The following is a 22,340-nucleotide window of genomic DNA, read 5'->3' as shown; positions in this document are numbered from 1 at the left end:
CCGAGACCTCTTGAATTAGAAACTTTTGGAGGGTGGCCCACCTTCCATGTGCATTTTTTAAAAGTTTATTTATTTATCTGGAGACAGAGAGAGAGAGAGAGAGAGAGAGAGAGAGTGTGTGTGTGTGTGTGTGTGTGCGTGCACACCAGCAGGGGAGGGGCAGAGAGGGGGAGAGAGAGGATCCCAGGCAGGCTCTGTGATGTCAGCACAAAGCCCGATGTGGGGCTGGATCCCACCACATGAGATTATGATCAGAGCCAAAACCAAGAGTTGGATGTTTAACCCGCTGAGCCACCCAGGCGCCCTCCACCTTCTGTATTTTAATAAGCTCTTCAAGAAATTCACATCACACTCAAGAGTGTCCTGGTTTAAGGATGAGCTTCCCTGTGGCATGTGCCCTAGGCAACAATCCTGAGGAGGAAGGGGACTTTGCTCTCCTAAGCTCCTCCCTCCTCTGGCAGCTGTGCTCTGGAAGGTACCTCATCCCCACCCCCTCTCAATCGCTCTCCTTCCCCAAGTGTTGTAAATAAGTGTTTTTTCCCCCAGCAGTTCTTGCATTCAAAGAAAGGAAAGAAATCAAAATGTATTGAGCGTCCATGAATGTGCCAGGCACTTGGGCTTGGCACCTTTGATGAGCTATTTATTCGATCTTCATAAAAACCCAAAGAGAGGAAAAACATGTCCCATATTTCATACAGAGGGACATTTAAATTTCGTTAGAAGAACCCTCAAAGACCTAAAAGGTCTTAAAAACCCTTTACGACCTGAAGGGATTTCTTTTGGTGGAATTTCACGCACTTTATAACAAGGGTGGGAGAGAGATTTTTATTGAGGAAGAAGGCTGGGCCGGCACATGCGCAGAAGGGACAGCACTCCCGAAGGGCGATCTGTCAGTACTCCGAAAGGTGGAAGCGCAGTCACGTCCTATGACTCAGCAGTTCCACTCTGGATTGTCCTCCCCGGGGAAAGTCGCCCCTGGATCTACAGGAAACAGGGAGGATGATCCTGCAGCACCGTCTGGGTGGTGGTGGCTGTGGGGGGTGCCTAGGGACAGTCGGGGTGCCCATGACGGGGAGGTGGAGAAGAGGCAGGGAGATGTCTGGTTCTGGGGGGCCAAGGTCTGCGGGAGCCCAGGGCAGCACACATGGGTCTTACAAGTAAAATGGAGTTTGCCTAAGATAATCATCTAAGCACAGTTCTATTTGTGGAAATGCAAAACAATATACATTTTACAAATGCAAAAACCAAAAGGGCAGACACCAAACCCTTAGAACATTTGCTGGTGGGGTGGGGGAGGGGGGGATGAGACTGGAAAGTAAAACAGGAGAGGGGCTTTGCACTGCCAGTGAAGAGAGTGTGCTGTGAATCGAGGTATGTTAGCCAAGTCCTCTGCACCTGAGTAAACAGACTGGAGGAAGGAGGAAAGGACAGGAGGAGGGAAGGAGGGAAAGGAAGAAAAGCAAGAGACAAGAAAAGCAAGACAAGCAAAACCAAGAAACCTCATCCTGGCCAGTCCCCACCTGATCTTTGGATTGAATAGGTCTGGGGAAAGCTCAAGAACCTGTATCTCCCCATAGTTCCCTAGTGATACAGTGATGAAAACCATGCGGTTTGAAAGCCCTGGGAGGTTCAAACCTGGGACCAGCCCTGGGAGGTTCGGACCCAATTAAGCAGCCTGCAGTTTGAGTGCGTGAAAATGTTCTAGGCTCATAGATACACATAACAGATGGGTGGCTGCCAGAGGCGGGAATGAGGCGTGAGCGAAATGGGTGAAGATGGCCAAAAGGTACCAACGTTTAGTTGTAAGTTAAAAAAATCCCCGGGGACACAATGTGCGACTTGGTGACTATAGTTAAGAACACTGTATCCTATGCTTGAACGTTGCCGGGAGAGTCAATCTTAAAAGTTCTCATCACAAGAAAAAAAATGTTAACTAAACTTATCGGGACGATCATTTTGCAATATATACATATATCAAGTCACGGTGTTGTATACCTGAAACATGTGATGTTATGCGTCAATTATACCTCGCTTTAAAAAAATGATGTATGGCTCCTGAAGACTTCATAGCTGAATCTATGTTGGGATGGCACTTAACTGAGTGTCTTTTTCTCTGCCTCTTGGTATGGTGGGGGATCTGGGGTCTTTAGACAAAAGTAGAATTTTCCTGCTGTCCCTCCTGGAAGATCTGTACCTGGTCTGATCATTCACCAGCACCAGAGGGACATTTGAGTTGGCTTGTCCAGCCCTTCATCTTATGAGGAGAGAGTTGGGCCCCCAAGAGGAGAGACAAGGTGAGGGACAGAGCTGGACTAGATAGAACATGATGCCTTGATCTCTGGTCTAAGGCCATTTCTGAACCTCCAGATGCATAATGGAGTCACTCAGGGAGCTGCTGAGAAACCTCATCCTGGCCAGTCCCCACCTGATCTTTGGATTGAATAGGTCTGGGGAAAGCTCAAGAACCTGTATCTCCCCAGAGTTCCCTAGTGATACTGCAATGAAAACCATGTGGTTTGAAAGCCACACTGTTTGTTCCACCCTCAAATCCATCTGCAAAGGGCAAAAAAGGGAGCAGGTATAAGACTTTGGCTAGTCTGCTGAGGATGTTTTCTATCAAAGAGCCCAAGGGATTTCTCTCGTGAGAAAAGTCTTCAAGTTACCCCATACAGGTAGAGGGTCTGTTGCGGGGGCTGGGGGGGGGGTGGGGCTGTGCCCTCTTAGGGATAGTGCAGTCCAACGACTAAGGCACTCTGATTCTCCACCCCTACTATTTCCTGGGGTGGGCCCGTCCACTTGATGGTGGTTAACCTATGCCCATATCTTCCTTCATTTATGACCTAACCAGTCTACTGGCTACTGGTGGCTACTGATAAGCATACTACACAGGTACTAGAGAGGATGTAGAGAGAAACGAGACTTGGAACCATCTCCAGGAGCCATCCCAAAACAGTGGGGGAGGTGGGTGACACAAAGCAACAAGGACAGAGGTGGGAGGATACCAGGCGACCAATGTGCCGAGGTCTCTCTCCCAGATCCTGGCTTGCAGAACAGCTCTGACTCTGTCTCAGGTAATATTTTTATTGTGTATCAATGCATTAGAATTAGATTTCATTTAATCGTTTTCTGAACAGGCCCACAGGCACATTGGCATCATCCCAATTTTTTAAGACTTGCAAATTTGTTCACATTCATTCCTCAGTGTATTCCTTTTTGGTCTGCCAAAACCACATCACACAGCTTTACATGTGGCATAAGGGATATCTCAACCTTGAGATTAGGAGGTTATTACAGCTGCTCTGAGACTTTTGATCACCCTACAATGGCTACTGGAGATAAATTATCAGCTTCTAATTGGGTATTTGGAGAGGGTCCTCCTGAACTCTAGTGGACATCAGTGGATTATCTGGCACCAGCAACTCTCCCTTCTTTCATCACAACTGACGGGAGGCAACATTTTGCACCACATACATCTGTCCTTCTGGCGTCGGCCGATTGTTTTAAGCATGGGCACCTGACTACGCTAGGCCAATCAGAACCCTCTTCTGGAATTTGTGGCTTTGGGACAGTGTCACTCTCATTCCTGAAGCAGAGTGCCTGCTCCGGGTGAGACACTGCCCTAGGCTCTGAGACCGTGGCACTGAATAGAAGACCGTGCCTTCTTGTTTGGTGGGGGTGGGGAGACATAAATACACACATACATAATATGCAAGTGTAAAATATAGCCCAGAATCAGTCAATGATCATGATAATAATAATTGGTATTATAACACCAATACTTGCAAATATCTACTGAGCACTTACTCTGCACGCGGCACTATGCTAAGTGCTTTATATGCATTAATGCATGTGATTACATTTATCAACTCATCCCAGAAAAAGAGTCCTAGGATGATTCCCATTTGAGAGGAAGCTCTCATTTCAGTGGGAGGCGATGGTGAAAACTGCAGAGGAAAGCAGGGACACTTCAAGTTGCTGGCTCCACATTTCCTAAGGTCCAGCTGTGTTGTGGTCCATACAGCTGCAGAGGTTAGCTCAGTTTGCCCTTGATCTCATGAGTTAGTCATTTCCCTTTGGCCTTGAACTTCTTTACATACTGTCACCTGCAACCAGAGATTGCCCAGACACCGTGGAAACCCAGCAGTGTTTGTCAAGTTGCCTCTGCGTGTGTGGCACGCATGAGTGTTGCTGATGTGACAAGGGCGAGCTGCCGGACGCAGCCCCAGCCTCAGGGGGTGGCTCACCCACCAACAAAGACCCTGAGACAGCAGAGGCAGACGCTGGAAATAGAAAGCTGGTTGCAGGACTCTACTTCTCACACCTCCATTTGCCCTCCTCTGAGGCAGGGTCCCTAAAGCCCATCGCGCCCCCTCTTTTTTCCTTTTTTATATTTACTTACCTTCTACTGTGGTAAAAAACACATCACATTAAATGTACCATCCTACCTGTTTTTAAGTGTGCCGTCCATCCTTCCTGTTAAGCATTCTCATACAGTTGGTGCAACAGATCTCTAGAAGCTTTTCATCTTGCAAAATAGAAACTCAGTACCCGTTAAACACTCCTGCTGCCTTGCCCCACTGCCCTCCTCCAAGGACACCCCCTCTTTATGCAACTCTGATTATTCTATAAACTCCATTATCGAGGTATATCTAGGTGCCCAGAGAGCAGGGTCTCCTCTCTCCTGACTCCTGTTGGGCCCTCTGATCCCAGCCTCCCTTTTGCCTGTGATTCCAAAATAAAAGAAAAAAAAAAATCCAGTCTGAGGGCTGAGTATGGCTGTCCCCTTTCAACCCTTGTTTTGAAGCTTCAGTGGTCGCCTGTGTTCTTATGCCAGAGTAACACTGTCTGCTAGGTGTGTGCAGAGCAGGCCAGGCCAGAGGGGAGGGCACAGGCTGTTAATAAGTGTTTTCTCCTTCCTCTGAAAGTGGACCCAAATACTCACGTGTCTCCATCTAAGAGAGTGGACAGCAAGTCTGTGGAATAGCCAGAATGGTCCATGGGTTAGGTTATTGGGCTCAGGAATCAGACTCCTGATGAGCCAATTACTAGCACTGTATCCCCCAGGGAGCTCCTTAACCGTCCCCCCAGCTTCTTCATCTGGAAAACGCAGTACTGGGGCACCCGGGAGGCTCAGTCAGTTAAGCATCTGACTCATGATCTCACAGTCATGATCTCATGGTTCGTTGAGTTCGAGCCCCACGTCAGGCTCTGTGCTGACAGCTCAGAGCCTGGAGCTGCTTTGGATTCGTCTCCCTCTCTCTCTGCCCCTCCCTGCTAGTGCTCTGTCTCTCTGTCTCTCTGTCTTTCTCTCTCTCTCTCAAAAGTAGATTAAAAAAAAGAAAAAAAGAAAATGTAGTATTGATGCCTCCTTCATGGCATTGTTGTGAGGCTTGCATAGGAAGTTATACATAAAATGCTTAAATAAAACCTGATACCCAGAAAGCACTTAAAAATGTATTGTGCAAGAATAAAAACGAATTAATACATAGATCTATGTTTTCAATAAAGGTAAATCTCAAAACATAATATGTGCAAAAAGCAAAAGAAAGTTGCAATAAGATGCATAAATACAGTGTGGTACGACTTAAACTTTGAGACATGAAGTAACATGGTATAATGTCTTTGCATACACACACACACACACACACATATATAAATTGACACGTTTTATAAATGTGTGCTGCCCGTGTGTGTGTGTGTGTGTGTGTGTATGTGTGTGTATGAAAGCACAAAAAACATACCCAGGAAAGGGGAACCTGAGTGGCTCAGTCGGTTAAGCACAGGACTCTTTGATTTTGGCTCAGGTCACAATCTTGAGTTCAAACCTTGCATCGGGCTCTGCACTGACAGTGTGGACCTTGATTGGGATTCTCAATCTCATTCTCTCTCTCTCTCTCTCTCTCTCTCTCTTTCTCTCTCTCTCGCCTTCCCTTTGCCCCTCCCCCACTCAGGCTGTGAGTCTCTTTCTCTCTCAAAATAAATAAACAAATTAAATGAAAAAAACAAACATAACCAGGAAATATACATTCTGTTTTCCGGATAGTGGTTATCTCTGGTGGTGGTGGTGGTGTGTAGGGATGTGTGTGTGTGTGTGTGTGTGTGTGTGTGTGTGTGTACTTATGCATGTCATGTAGAATAGAGGTGGTCCGCGTGTTTGAAATGCTTCATAATTAAACATTTTGGAAAATTCATTATAGAAACGTCCATATGATAACTAAAAGGCTGCCTTGTTCATTTGTATTCCACTTAGCTATTTGAACTTCCCTTTTGATATGCAAGAGAAACTACAGTGCGATGCCCATCTGAAATGTGGATTATTAATGAGGATTTGGGGCCTGAGAGAGTGCCAAACTGGGGTTCTGTGACTGGAGTGTGGGGTCAGTGTGAGGGAAAGGCCAGGAGCCAGGAGATTGGCTTATGAATTTACATTATTCATTCTTACATGATCTGCAGAAAGAGAGAGATTTAGAGCCAAACATCACAGACAGGTTGCTTAATCTCTCCTGGTACATTTCCTTAGCTAGGAAATAAGAATAGTAAATCATTTTTACGAGGTTGCTGTGAGAAGTAAATAAACACAGAACATGGCACTTGGTAAGAATATCAAATACCCAGTGTTATGACACCCAATTTATTTTTAAAGCTTATATGCGACAGATTTCAGAGAGGAAAGACTTATCAATCACTTGCCAGGCTGAAAGATGATTTCTGCAGGAGTCAGAGAGACCAAGAAAACTTCACCCCACAACCACCACTCCAATAAGTGCATTCAAAACACCAAGAACAGGGGCGCCTGGGTGGCTCAGTCGGTTGAGCATCCAACTCTTGATTTCAGCTCAGGTCATGATCCCAGGGTCAAGGGATCAAGCCCCACATTGGGCTCTGCGCTGAGTGTGGAACCTGCTTGAGATTCTCTCTCTCTCTCTCTCTCTCCCTCTGCCCCTCTCCCCAGCTTGCTCTCTCTCTCTAAAATAAAAAAATAAATAAAATTAAATTAAAAAATAAAAAATAAAAAATAAAAACATCAAGAACAGGGGCACCTGGTTGGCTCCGTCAGTTAAGAGTCCGACTTTGGCTCAGGTCATGATCTCGCGGTCTGTGAGTTCAAGCCCCACGTCGGGCTTCGTGCTGACAGCTCAGAGCCCGGAGCCTGTTTCAGATTCTGTGTCTTCCTATCTCTCTGACCCTCCCCCGTTCATTCTCTGTCTTTCTCTGTCTCAAAAATAAATAAATGTTAAAAAACAAAAACAAAAAACCATCAAGAACAGAACATCAAATAAAATTTTCCAGTATGGTTATGAAATGCCATGCATCTTTCCCTACCTTGCTATCTATTAGAGCTTCAGGCATGTAGTCGAGGGAGGCGAATGGGGACCTGGTCCCAAACCCCACTTGCCCCCATTGAGAAAGAGAACAGCAAGATAGGGATGACCAGAAGATTTGGGGCAGGGGTGGGAAACTCAGCAAAACTAAAGGAAGGTAGGGGGGGCTCCGGGGAGAAAGGGTTGCAGGTGAAGGAGGGAGGATCTGCAGGAATAACAGAGAATTGCTGTTATTTTGGGTTATTGCCCAGAAGGGGCAAGTGGAAAAGATAAAGGTGAGTGAGGCCACCTGAGGTCAGCGATGATAAAGTTTGATGACAGAGTATGGTGAGGAAAAACAATACCTCAGGTGGGGGACTAGACCCTGGAGGTCCTTCGAATCTCCTAATCCAGTTTGTGACTCTAAGCTGAGCTGCACAAATGATGTTCTTCCAGTAGAAAGCTGTGGTTGATCTATCCATCAGGGAACTAATGTAGCAAGGAGACCTGAACCCCATAACTGAATCCTCAGTAAGGGGATAACGTGTTCCCTGCAACTAGGCAAATCAAAGCTCCTCATTATTGCCAGTTCTGCTAATGATCAATTCCTGCACTCTGACTTTTGTCCTCAGTGGTCATGAACATTGAAAGCATATTTTTTTCATGCTTATTTATTTTTGAGAAAGAGAGAGAGAAAGAGACAGAATCGGGGGTGGGGGTGGGCAGAGAGAGAGGGAAACACAGGATCTGAAACAGGCTCCAGGCTCCGAGCTGTCAGCACAGAGCCCGACATAGGGCTTGAACTCAGGAATAGTGAGATCATGACCTGAGCCAAAGTTGGATGCTTAACCGACTGAGCCACCCAGGCGCCCCTAAAAGTATATGTACTAAAGCTCCATGGTGCCATTTTGACTCAGACGTCACTGTTTGAAAAAGCATTTCTGTAACTGTTGCTTTTAGCAACAACTGATGACAGAGGGGAAGTTTGTAGATGAAATCCAGGGGCAACTTGATATGGTAGGAATACCATGCATTTAATGTCAGCTACATCCAGCCTTGCTGATTCATTCATTCATTGAACACATGTTTATATGGGACGTGAACGTTAGTCTTTTTTTTTTTTAATATGACATTTATTGTCAAATTGGAATCCATACAACACCCAGTGCTCATCCCAACAGGTGCCCTCCTCAATGGCCGTCACCCATCCTTCCCTCCCTCCCACTGCCCAGTAACCCTCAGTTTATTCTCAGTTTTTAAGTCTTTTATGGTTTGCCTCCTTCCCTCTCTGTAACTTTTTTCCCCTTCCCCTCCCCCATGGTCTTCTGTTAAGTTTTTATCTGTCTTTCTCTGTATGACTTATTTCACTTAGCATACACTGTCCAGTTCCATCCACGTTTCTACAAAAGGCCATATTTCATTCTTTCTCATTGCCACTTAGTATTCAATTGTGTATATAAACCACAACTTCTTTATCCATTCATCAGTTGATGGACATTTAGGCTCCTTCTATAATTTGGCTATTGTTGAAAGTGCTGCTATAAACATTAGGGTACAAGTGCCCCTATGCATCAGCACTCCTGTATCCCTTGGGTAAATTCCTAGCAGTGCTATTGCTGGGTCCTAGGGTAGATCTATTTTTAATTTTTTGAGGAACCTCTACACTGTTTTCCAGAGCGGCTGCACCAGTTTGCATTCCCACCAACAGTGCAAGAGGGTTCCCATTTCTCCACATCCTCGCCAGCATCTATAGTCTCCTGATTTGTTCATTTTAGCCACTCTGACTGGCGTGAGGTGGTATCTCAGTGTGGTTTTGATTTGTATTTCCCTGATGAGGAGCGACGTTGAGCATCTTTTCATGTGCCTGTTGGCCATCTGGATGTCTTCTTTAGAGAAGAAGAAAACAGTGTTTTCTGTCCATTTCTTCACTGGATTATTTGTTTTTTGGGTGTGGAGTTTGGTGAGTTCTTTATGGATTTTGGGTACTAGCCCTTTGTCTGATGTGTCATTTGCAAATATCTTTTCCCATTCCGTTGGTTGCCTTTTAGTTTTGTTGGTTGTTTCCTTTGCAGTGCAGAAGCTTTTTATCTTCATGAGGTCCCAATAGTTCATTTTTGCTTTTAATTCCCTTGCCTTTGGAGATGTGCTATGCAAGAAATTGTTGTGGCTGAGGTCAAAGAGGCTTTTTCCTGCTTTCTCCTCTAGGGTTTTGATGGTTTCCCGTCTCACATTCAGGTCCTTTATCCATTTTGAGTTTATTTTTGTGAATGGTGTAAGAAAGTGGTCTAGTTTCATCCTTCTGCATGTTGCTGTCTAGTTCTCCCAGCAACATTTATTAAAGACACTGTCTTTTTTCCATTGGATATTCTTTCCTGCTTTGTCAAAGATTAGTTGGCCATACTTCTGTGGGTCCAATTCTAGGGTGTCTATTCTATTCCATTGGTCTATGTGTCTGTTTTTGTGCCAATACCATGCTGTCTTGATAATTACAGCTTTGTAGTAGAGGCTAAAGTCTGGGATTGTGATGCCTCCTGATTTGGTTTTGTTTTTCAACATTACTTTGGCTATTTGGGGTCTTTTGTGGTTCCATACAAATTTTAGGATTGTTTGTTCTAGCTTCAAGAAGAATGCTGGTGCAATTTTGATTGGGATTGTTTTCAATGTGTAGATTGCTTTGGGTAGTATTGACATGTTAACAATATTTATTCTTCCAATCCATGAGCACGGAATGTTTTTCCATTTTTTTGTGTATCTTCTTCAATTTCCTTCATAAGTTTTCTATAGTTTTCAGCATACAGATCTTTTACATCTTTGGTTAGGTTTATCCCTGGGTATTTTATGATTCTTGGTGCAGTTGTGAATGGGATTAGATTCTTTATTTGTCTTTCTGTTGCTTCATTATTAGTGTATAAGAATGCAACTGATTTCTGTACGTTAATTTTGTATCCTGCGACTTTGCTGAATTCATGTATCAGTTCTAGCAGACTTTTGGCGGAGTCTATCGGGATTTCCATGTATAATATCATGTCATCTGCAAAAAGTGAAAGCTTGACTTCATCTTTGCCAATTTTGATGCCTTTGATTTCCTTCTGTTGTCTGATTGCTGATGCTAGAACTTCCAACACTATGTTAAACAACAGCGGTGAGAGTGGACATCTCTGTCGTGTTTCTGATCTCAGGGGGAAAGCTATCAGTGTTTCCCCACTGAGGATGATACTAGCTGTGGGATTTTCATAAATGGCTTTTATGATGTTTGAGTATGTTCCTTCAATCCCGACTTTCTCGAGGGTTTTTATAAAGAAAGGATGCTGAATTTTTCCAAATGCTTTTTCTGCATAGATTGACAGGATCATATGGTTCTTTTCTTTTCTTTTATTAATGTGATGTATCACATTGATTGATCTGTGAATGTTGAACCAGCCCTGCAGCCCAGGAATGAATCCCACTTGATCATCGTGAATAATTCTTTTTTTTTTTTTAATTTTTTTAATGTTTATTTATTTTTGAGAGAGAAAGACAGAGCATGAGCAGGGAAGGGGCAGAGAGAGAGAGAGGGGGAGACATAGAATCTGAAGCAGGCTCCAGGCTCTGAGCTATCAGCACAGAGCCCCATGTGGGGCTTGAACTCGCAAACCGTGAGATCATGACCTGAGCTGATGTCAAATTCTCAACCGACTGAGCCTCCAGGTGCCCCAATAATTCTTTTTATATGCTGTTGAATTCGATTTGCTAGTATCTTATTGAGAATTTTTGCATCCATATTCATCAGGGATATTGGCCCGTAGTTCTCTTTTTTTGCTGGGTCTCTGGTTTGGGAATCAAAGTAGTGCTGGCTTCATAGAATGAGTCTGGAAGTTTTCCTTCCCTTTCTATTTTTTGGAATAGCTTGAGAAGGATAGGTATTATTTCTGCTTTAAATGTCTGGTAAAATTCCCCAGGAAAGCCATATGGTCCTGGACTCTTATTTGTTGGGAGATTTTTGATAACTGATTCAATTTCTTCGCTGGTTATGGGTCTGTTCAAGTTTTCTATTTCTTCCTGTTTGAGCTTTGGAAGTGTGTGGGTGCTTAGGAATTTTTCCATTTCTTCCAGGTTGTCCAGTTTGTTGGCATATAATTTTTCATAGTATTCCCTGATAATTGCTTGTATTTCTGAGGGATTGGTTGTAATAATTCCATTTTCATTCATGATTTTATGTATTTGGGTCCTCTCCCTCTCCTTTTTGAGAAGCCTGGCTAGAGGTTTCTCAATTTTGTTTATTTTTTCAAAACCAACTCTTGGTTTCATTGATCTGCTCTACAGTTTTTTTAGATTCTATATTGTTTATTTCTGCTCTGATCTTTATGATTTCTCTTCTGCTAGGTTTGGGGTGTCTTTGCTGTTCTGTTTCTCTTTCCTTTAGGTGTGCTGTTAGATTTTGTATCTGGAATTTTTCTTGTTTCTTGAGATAGACCTGGATTGCAACGTATTTTCCTCTCAGGACTGCCTTTGCTGCATCCCAAAGCATTTGGATTGTTGTATTTTCATTTTCATTTGTTTCCATATATTTTTTAATTTCTTCTCTAATTGCCTGGTTGGCCTATTCATTCTTTAGTAGGGTGTTCTTTAACCTCCATGCTTTTGGAGGTTTTCCAGACTTTTTCCGGTGGTTGATTTCAAGTTTCATAACATTGTGGTCTGAAAGTATGCATGGTATGATCTCAATTCTTTTATACTTATTTAGGGCTGTTTTGTCATCCTGTATGTGATCTATCTTGGAGAATGTTCCATGTGCACTCGAGAAGAAAGTATATTCTGTTGCTTTGGGATGCAGATTTCTAAATATACCTGTGAAGTCCTTCTGATCCAATGTATCATTCAGGGCCCTTGTTTCTTTATTGATCTTGTGTCTAGATGATCTATCCATTGTTGTAAGTGGGGTATTAAAGTCCCCTGCAATTACCACATTCTTATCAATAAGGTTGCTTATGTTTGTGATTAATTGTTTTATATATTTGGGGGCTCCTGTATTCAGCACATAGACATTTATAATTGTTGGCTCTTCCTGATGGATAGACCCTATCATTATTATATAATGCCCTTCTTCATCTCTTGTTACAGCCTTTAATTTAAAGTCTAGTTTGTCTGATATAAGTATGGCTTCTTCAGCTTTCTTTTGACTTCCAGTAGCATGATAGATAGTTCTCCATCCCCTTACTTTCAATCTGAAGGTGTCCTCAGGTCTAAAATGAGTCTCTTGTAGACAGCAAATAGATGGATCTTGTTTTTTATCTATTCTGATACCCTATGTCTTTTGGTTGGAGCATTTAGTCCATTTACATTCAGTGTTATTATGGACATAGGTGTCAGTCTTGAAGTATTTACTTTCCAGTGAAGGGAGATGGAAAAGGAACTAAGGACTGAATGACAAGATGACTTAAGGTGTTGTAAGGTGCCGAGGATAAAGCAAAGCAAGGTGATAGGGCCCCGAGCAAGGGCTTTGGGATGTGTGGACAAGGAAGGCCTTCCTGAGGCCAGCCCAGGGGATGAGTATTTCATGCAGACAGACAGCATTTTCATGCAAACATTTCATAAGAGCTAACTCTTCATTGCTGTTCTAGAGAAAGGCACTTAATTTTAGTGTGCCAATCATATTTCTAAACATCTTAGTTAATTTTCTTAAAATTTCAAATAGTCTATAGTGGATTTCATTCAATTTTCTAAGTAGATTAGCATATAATTGAGAGTAATAATGGATTGTCCCCCCCCCCTTTTAAAATAATTGATTAGCTTGAATCTCCAGGACAATTTTGAATAGTAGAAGTGACAGCTGGCATCTTTTCCTTGTTTCTATTTTAATGGAATTGTTCATGATGCTTCAACATTTGGTGCTGTGTTTATTGAAATAGTCTGGTGAATATCCTTCTCTTACTGGTTAATGAAGAATTAATTTTTTCTAATATCTTTCTGGTGTCTGTGGCTATTATGTAGTTTTTTCTTCTTTAATCTGTTAATATACTAATTTATATTAATGCTTTTCTAATGTTGAAGGACTCTTATTTTTCTTAGATAAATTTTTTTTAGTTATAATCATTGTCAATATATATTCAGTATGCTGATACTTAAAAAAATTTAATTTAATTTAATTTTAATTCCAATGTAGTTAACATCCTATGTTATATCAGTTTGAGCTGTACAATAGAGTGATTTAACAATACCATATGTTACCCAGAGCCAGCAAGATAAGTGTACTCTTTTTTTTTAATTTTTTTATATATTTTTTTTAACGTTTTTATTTATTTTTGAGACAGAGAGAGACAGAGCATGAACGGGGGAGGGTCACAGAGAGAAGGAGACACAGAATCTGAAACAGGCTCCAGGCTCTGAGCTGTCAGCACAGAGCCCGACGCGGGGCTCGAACCCACGAACCGTGAGATCATGACCTGAGCCGAAGTCGGACGCTTAACCGACTGAGCCACCCAGGCGCCCCGAGATAAATGTACTCTTAATCCCCTTCCCCTGTTTCACCCATACCCCACCCACCTCCCCTCTGGTAATCATCAGTTTGTTGTCTATAGTTAAGAGTCTCTGTTTTGGTTTATCTCTGTTTTCCTTTGTTTGTTTTTTCTTTAATTTCACAGATGAAATCATATGCTGTTTGTCTTTCTCTGACTGGCTTATTTTGCTTAAGTATGCAGATATTTTACATAGAATTTCTCCCATCTATATTCATAAATGGAATTGGCATATGATTTTTCTCTTCCTTTGCAGCCATTTTATGGTTCGTGTATTAAAAGTTATAGTTGTCTTATAAGATTAGTTGAGTAGATGCTCTGAAATAATATGCTTAAAGATGGGAATTTTACCTATTCCTTTAAGTTTAGTGCAATGCTCCCGGGTCTATTGCCTTTTGGGGGGTATATCTTTGACTATTGTGGCTTTTCTTCTATAATTACTGATTTATTCAGATTTTCTAATTGCTGCCAATTTTGATGATTCTTTTTATTTCTGCTGTATCTATGTTGTAGCAATTATTGGTATAAATTCGTATGCATTAGAGTCTTATTGAAAAAAAAAATCTACATTTGTTAATTATGGTTTTCTTCTCATGGGCTTTTCTCCCTCTCCCCATTGATCATTCCTGCCAAAATTCTTCTATTTTATGAGTCTCCAAAATATACATTTTTAAGGGCTCCTGGGTGGCTCAGTCAGTTAAGTGTCTGACTTTGGTTCAGGTCATGATCTTACAGTTCGTGAGTTTGAGTCCCATGTTGGGGTCTGTGCTGACAGCTCAGAGCCTGGAACCTGTTTCAGATTCTGTGTCTCCCTCTCTCTCTCTGCCCCTCCCCCACTCATGCTCTGTCCCTCTCTCAAAAATAAATAAACATTAAAAATAATATATATATATACATTTCTAATAATCTTAATCAATTCTATTGCATTTTTATTTTGTTTTGTATTTGTGTTAATCAAAGAAAATTTACAAAATATGAGATAGATAGATAGATAGATAGATAGATAGATAGATATAGATAGATAGAGATAGATTTGTTATAGAATTTGCTCATTAGATCATGGAGGCTGAGAAGTCCCCAGATCTGCCATCTGCTAGCTGGAGACCCAGGAAAGCTGCCGGTATGATTGAAAGGCCCAAGAACCAGGAGAACCAATGTCCAAAGGCTGGAGTAAATGGAAGTTCCAGCTCAAGCAGAGAGCAAATTCACCCTTCCTCTGCCTTTTTTGTTTTATTCAGGCCTTCTTTGGATGGGATGATGCTACCCACATTCCTAAGGGTGGATCCCTTCACTTAGTTTACTGATTCAAATGTTAATTTGAATAACTAATTGAATAATTAATTAGTTAATTAATTAGTTAATTGAATAACTTCTGGAAACACTCTCACAGACACAAGGAGAAATAATGTTTCACCAGCTATTTGGGTATCCCTTAATGAGTCAAGTTGACTCATAAAATTAACCATCATGGTATCTTATTATTTTCTGCTTTTACCTTTATTATTTTCTCTCTCCGCTCTCTTTGTTGTTCCTGCCTTCCAGTGTTGATGAAGAAATCACATGTCTTATCTAGTGACAAAACCTGTGAACAAGAAGTCAATAAAGTAAGCGATCTTAATTTTTTACTAAATAAATTACCTGACCTATTTCAAACTTATTTGATGTCAGTTTTGTTATGTATACAATTCTAATGTTCAGTTATTTCCCATCAACACTTTGAAGACATTCATCTGCTGACATCCTGCATGTGGGATGTTAGTCTGAATGTGGATCAGCTTTAGTGAGTTGCTCATAGTGAATGAATAGAAAGGGAGGCTGCCTCTGAGACTATGCCATAGGAGGTGATACAGCCTACGTCTGACCTCTCCCGGGATCCTTACTCTGGGAACCCCACCACCATGCTGTGAGGAAGCCCAGAACACATGATGGGACCTCTGCAAGTGTTCTAGCCGACAATGCAAACCAAAGTCCCTGCCAACAGCCAGGAGCAGCCACCAAGAGAGTAAGAAAGCCTTCAGGATGCCTCTAGCCCAGCCACTGTGTGACTAGAACTGTATGAGAGACCCTAATGAAACACCCCTAGCCAACACCAATAACCCCCCAGAAATCACAAGTTGGACCTCCTGGTTCTGCTGTTGACTGGCTGCATGACTTTGGGCAAGTTATATAACTTATCTGTTAAATGATGCTAATAATACCTGCATCAGAAGGCTGTTATAAGAATTAATCAAGATAATAACTCTCCAAGGTGGGTATTATTAGGCTCATTTTATCCATGAGAACGTGTACCAGGAAAGGTCAAGTAAATTGCTCAAAGTCAGTCAAATATATAATGAGAGGCAGAATGTGAGTTTGAACTTAAATCTGACTCTAAAACCTGTTCTCTTTACCATTATTCAACTTCATTGCTAAAATTGATCACCATAGCAACTCATTAACCTCCCTAGTCTCACACAAAGACCTAAAGAGATGGTGCCATCCCTTTGCACGTCTAGGTTTAATTTAAGCCAGACTTGGCAACAGGCGAAAATTGTGATGTCATTTAAAGCAGAAGAGAGAGAGAGAAAAAAAAAGGAAAAAACAAGTACCATGGGTTTTGAATCCTTAAGCCCACAAGAAGGATGAGCAGGCATCACACTGTGCCGGTGTGATGTGAGAGAGAACAGCAAGTCCATTTTGGTCTCACTTGGTCATAATGCTGTTTTTGGAAAATGATTTTTACCAAAATAGCATGCCATGCCTGAATGCTGTTCAAATGCCAGAGTTGATCTTGGAACCAGAATGTAGTTATATTGCATATTTTCATAGAGGGATCTGGCACATGGTAATGAGGAGGAAAGAGCTGAGTAGCAGGGAAGAGAGTGTGGTGAGGGTGAAAAGAGTCTTAATGCAAAAGTGCGCACTCGTAAAACTCGTATATAAATTTTTGCACTGGTGGATCACATAGATCAGCATGGATCTAAATGACATCACAGACTACAGATGAACAATACTACCAGTAAAAACCATGTTTTCTCTGAATACATGTCCCTGGAGAAACAAATTGTGAATCCAAAAGATAATGCCAAGTTTCTACCTTTGACACACAAAGGAATAGTGATAATTTGTTTTAGAAAGAGGAATTAGGGCTGCCTGGGTGACTCAGTCCCTTAAGCATCTGACTCTTGATTTCAGCTCAGGTCAAGATCTCACCGTCATGAAATTGAGCCCCCAGTTGGGTTCTGTGTTGAGCATGGATCCTGCTTGGGATTCTCTCTCTCTCTCTCTCTCTCTCTCTCCCTCTGCCCCTCCCTGCTCTCTCTCAAAATAAATCAACATTCAAAAAAGGGGGGGGGAATTATTTCCGAGTCTCTGCTTTAACAATGGTGTGCTGCTGATCAACTGATTCTCCCTCTCCTCCTCATTGTTGTCACTGTCACCATCATCAATTAATTTGTTGAGTATTTAATATACTTAATATGTAATAGAATTACTATGTAATATATTACTGTGTACCAGGCAGAGTTCTAAATACTTTTCATGTATGATCTCTTTTAATCCTCAGAACAAAATATGTTGTAAATACTTTTTTTCTAAAATGTTTATTCAGGGGCGCCTGGGTGGTTCAGTCGGTTAAGCGTCCAACTTCAGCTCAGGTCATGATCTCGCGGTCCGTAAGTTCGAGCCCTGCGTCTGGCTCTGGGCTGACAGCTCAAAGCCTGGAGCCTGTTTCAGATTCTGTGTCTCCCTCTCTCTGCCCCTCCCCCGTTCATGCTCTGTCTCTCTCTGTCTCAAAAATAAATAAACGTTAAAACAAAATTAAAAAAAAAATAAAATAAAATGTTTATTCATTTTTGAGAGAGAGAGCACGAACAAGAGAGGGGCTGAGAGAGAGAAAGACAGAGGATCCAAAGTGGGCTCTGTGCTGACATCAGTGAGCCTAATACGGGGCTGGAACTCATGAACCGTGACATCATGACCCCAGCTGAAGTCAGATGTTCAACTGAGCCACCCAGGTGCAACTTTTTTGTTGTTGTTAATATAATTTATTGTCAAATTGGTTTCCATACAATACCCAGTGCTTATCCCAACAAGTGCCCTCCTTCATGCCCATCAGCCACTTTCCCCTCTCCCCCAACCCCCATCAGCCCTCAGTTTGTTCTCAGTCCTTAAGAGTCTCTTATGGTTTGCCTCCCTCCCTCCTTGTAACTTCTTTTCCCCTTCCCCTCCCCCATGGTCTTCTGTTAATTTTCTCAAGATCCACATGTGAGTGAAACACATACGGTATCTGTCTTTCTCTGCCTGACTTATTTCATTTACCATAATACCCTCCAGTTCCATCCACATTGCTGCAAATGGCATGATTTCATTCTTTCTCATTGCCAAGTAGTATTCCATTGTATATACAAACCACATCTTCTTTATCCATTTGTCAGTTGATGGACATTTAGGCTCCTTCCATAATTTGGCTATTGTTGAAAGTGCTGCTATAAACATTGGGGTACAAGTGCCCCTATGCATCAGCACTCCTGTATCCCTTGGGTAAATTCCTAGCAGTGCTATTGCTGGGTCCTAGGGTAGATCTATTTTTAATTTTTTGAGGCACCTCCACACTGTTTTCCAGAGCAGATGCACCAGTTTGCATTCCCACCAACAGTGCAAGAGGGTTCCAGTTTCTCCACATCTTTGCCAGCATCTATAGTCTCCTGATTTGTTCATTTTAGACTCTCTGACTGGCGTGAGGTGCTATCTCAGTGTGGTTTTGGTTTGTATTTCCCTGATGAGGAGTGACGTTGAGCATCTTTTCATGTGCCTGTTGGCCATCTGGATGTTTTCTTTGGAACAAAGTGTCTATTCATGTCTTCTGCCCATTTCTTCACTGGATTACTTGTTTTTTGGGTGTGGAGTTTGGTTAGTTCTTTATAGATTTAGATACTAGCCCTTTATCTGATATGTCATTTGCAAAAATATCTTTTCCCATTCCGTCGGTTGCCTTTTAGTTTTGTTGATTGTTTCCTTTGCAGTGCAGAAGCTTTTTATCTTGATGAGATCCAAATAGTTCATTTTTGCTTTTAATTCCCTTGCCTTTGGAGATGTATCAAGTAAGAAATTGCTGCAGCTGAGGTCAAAGAGGTTTTTTCCTACTTTCTCCTCTAGGGTTTTGATGGTTTCCTATCTAATGTTCAGGTTCTTCATCCATTTTGAGTTTATTTTTGTCCTTCGTCCATTTTGAGTTTATTTTTATTTATGGTGTAAGAAAGTGGTCTAGTTTCATTCTTCTGCATGTTGCCGTCCAGTTCTCCCAGCACCATTTGTTAAAGAGACTGTCTTTTTTCCATTGGATATTCTTTCCTGCTTTGCCAAAGATTACTGGGTCCAATTCTGGGGTCTCTATTCTATTGCACTGGTCAATGTGTCTATTTTTGTGCCGATACCATGCTGTCTTGATGATTACAGCTTTGTAGTAGAGGCTAAAGTTTGGGATTGTGATGCCTCCCACTTTGGTTTTCTTCTTCAATATTACTGTGGCTATTCAGGGTCTTTTGTGGTACCATACAAATTTTAGGATTGTTTGTTCTAGCTTCAGGAAGAATGCTGGTGCAATTTTGATTGGGATTGCATTGAATGTGTAGATTGCTTTGAGTAGTATTGACATTTTAACAATATTTATTCTTCCAATCCATGAGCACAGAATGTTTTTCCATTTCTTTGTGCCTTCTTCAATTTCCTTCATAAGCTTTGTATAGTTTTTAGCATACAGATCTTTTACATCTTTGGTTAGGTTTATTCCTAGGTGTTTTATGGTTCTTGGTGCAATTGTGAATGGGATCAGTTTCTTTATTTCTCTTTCTGTTGCTTCATTATTGGTGTATAAAAATGCAACCAATTTCTGTACATTAATTGTGTATCCTGCGACTTTGCTGAATTCATGTATCAGTTCTAGCAGAGTTCTGGTGGAGTCTATCGGGTTTTCCATGTAGAGTATCATGTTGTCTGCGAAAAGTGAGAGTTTGATTTCATCTTTGCCAAGTTTGATGCCTTTTATTTCATTTTGTTGTCTGATTGCTGATGCTAGGACTTCCAACACTACATTAAACAACAGCAGTGAGAGTGGACATCTCTGTCGTGTTCCTGATCTCAGGGGGAATGCTCTCAGTTTTTCCCCATTACGGATGATAGTAGCTGTGTGCTTTTCATAAATGGCTTCTATCATGTTTAAGTATGTCCCTTCTATCCTGACTTTCTTGAGGGTTTGCATCAAGAAAGGATGCTGTATTTTGTCAAATGCTTTTTCTGCATCGATTGAAAGGATCATATGGTTCTTATCTTTTCATTTATTAATGTGATGTATCACCTTTTGTAAATACTTTTTACTGCACATTTTACAGATGAAGAAACTGAAACACAGAAAAACAAATTTGTTGTGAAGGTAGGAAATTTAGGATGTACAGGGAGACAAAATTCAAATCCAGAGCCCATGTGCTTAACTGCTCAGTTATTTATTATTATTATTATTGTTGTTGTTGTTGTTGTTATTATTATTAGCATTAGCATTAGGATTAGCATTATTACTTATAGATAATATTTTTGGATATATGTTCCAGGCTTGATGCAAAGTCCTTTACCTTGAGCAAGGCACAGGGACCAGAGAGTGGAAAAGGAATGATTTTCCTCAATGTGTGAGTCAATATTATTTAATTTCTTGCCTCTTCTCTATTGTTCCTTAGTGGATTCTTTGGGTGCTTTGCTAGGAGATTTAAACTCATGGGTTCATAGCAAAAGAAAGCTGGAAGGGATTCTGGGCCTTTTCTACTAGCTCCTTAATTTAGCAAATGAGATCTGAACATCTATTGAATATGAGAACTGTGTTCTGTGTTCTCTGTCCTCTGTGGCAGGAGTGAAATTATGCAAACTTATTTTCCTAAACACCCTCAGGTTTGTACCATTTCTTTCCAGTATCAGGAGATAGAGCACCTGTTTAAGCAAAAATTCCTTTTTTTTCCATAAGTCCAATCAGACTACACTGTCCTGACCAGTTCTGCACAATTTGTGGTCTAAGACTACCCACCTGGAGTCCTGATTATGAAAGGGATGGGGGCAGGAATTAAGTGACACTGAATCACACTCTTCTCTTTTGGTCCTTCTGCCTTCACCAAGGTGAAAGTCTCATTTTGGAGGTGATGTGTCTTTTTTTTTTTAAATATAGATTTATGTTTACAGGGTTGGTCTACATGAGGATACACACATTTTTTTTTAAAGTTTATGTATTTATCTTGAGAGAGACAGAGACAGAGAGAGAGAGAGAGAGAGAGAGTATGCACACACAGGGGAGGGACAGAGAGAGGAAGAGAAAATCCAAAGCAGGCTCTGCATTGTCCGTGCAGAGCCCAATGTGGGGCTCAAACTCACAAACTGTGAGATCATGACCTGAGCCAAAACCAAGAGTCAAATGCTTAAGCAACTGAGCCACCCAGGTGCCCCGGAGGTGATGTGTCTTGTCTTCAATGCCTGTTCAGCATGTATATCTCTTTCTTTTTTTATTTAATTTTTTAAATGTTAATTTATTTTTTATTTTTTTAATATGAAGTTTATTGTCAAATTGGTTTCCATACAACACCCAGTGCTCATCCCAACAGGTGCTCTCCTCATTGCCCCTCACCCATCCACCCCTCCCTCCCACCCCCCATCAACCCTCAGATTGTTCTCAGTTTTTAAGAGCCTCTTATGTTTTGGCTTCCTCCCTCTCTAATCCCTTCCCCTCCCTCATGGTCTTCTGTCAAGTTTCTCAGGATCCACATAAGAGTGAAAACATATGGTATCTGTCTTTCTCTGTATGACTTACTTCACTTAGCATAACACTCTCCAGTTCCATCCATGTTGCTACACAAGGCCATATTTCATTCTTTCTCATTGCCAAGTAGTATTCCATTGTGTATATAAACCACAACTTCTTTATACACTCATCAGTTGATGGACATTTAGGCTCCTTCCATAATTTGGCTATTGTTGAAAGTGTTGCTATAAACATTGGGGTACAAGTGCCCCTATGCATCAGCACTCCTGTATCCCTTGGGTAAATTCCTAGCAATGCTATTGCTGGGTCCTAGGGTAGATCTATTTTTAATTTTTTGAGGCACCTCCACACTGTTTTCCAGAGCAGCTGCACCAGTTTGCATTCCCACCAACAGTGCAAGAGGGTTCCCGTTTCTCCACATCCTCGCCAGCATCTATAGTCTCCTGATTTGTTCATTTTAGCCTCTCTGACTGGCATGAGGTTGTATCTGAGTGTGGTTTTGATAAGGAGTCACTCCCTCTGATAAGGAGTGACACTGAGCATCTTTCATAATGTTTATTTATTTTTGAGAGACAGACAGAGTATGAGTGGGGCATGGACAGAGAGAGAAGGAGACACAGAATCCGAAGCAGGCTCCAAGCTCTGAGCTGTCAGCATAGAGCCGGAGGTGGGGCTAGAACTCACAAGCCGTGAGATCATGATCTTTGCCGAAGTCAGACTCGTAACTGACTGAACCATGCAGGAGCCCCGTCTCTCTTTCTTTTTTTTTTA

The sequence above is a fragment of the Panthera onca genome, chromosome A3 (genome assembly GCF_046562875.1).
Source record: "Panthera onca isolate mPanOnc1 chromosome A3, mPanOnc1 haplotype 2, whole genome shotgun sequence".
Classification (NCBI taxonomy): Eukaryota; Metazoa; Chordata; class Mammalia; order Carnivora; family Felidae; genus Panthera; species Panthera onca.
This window is presented reverse-complemented; position numbering follows the sequence as displayed.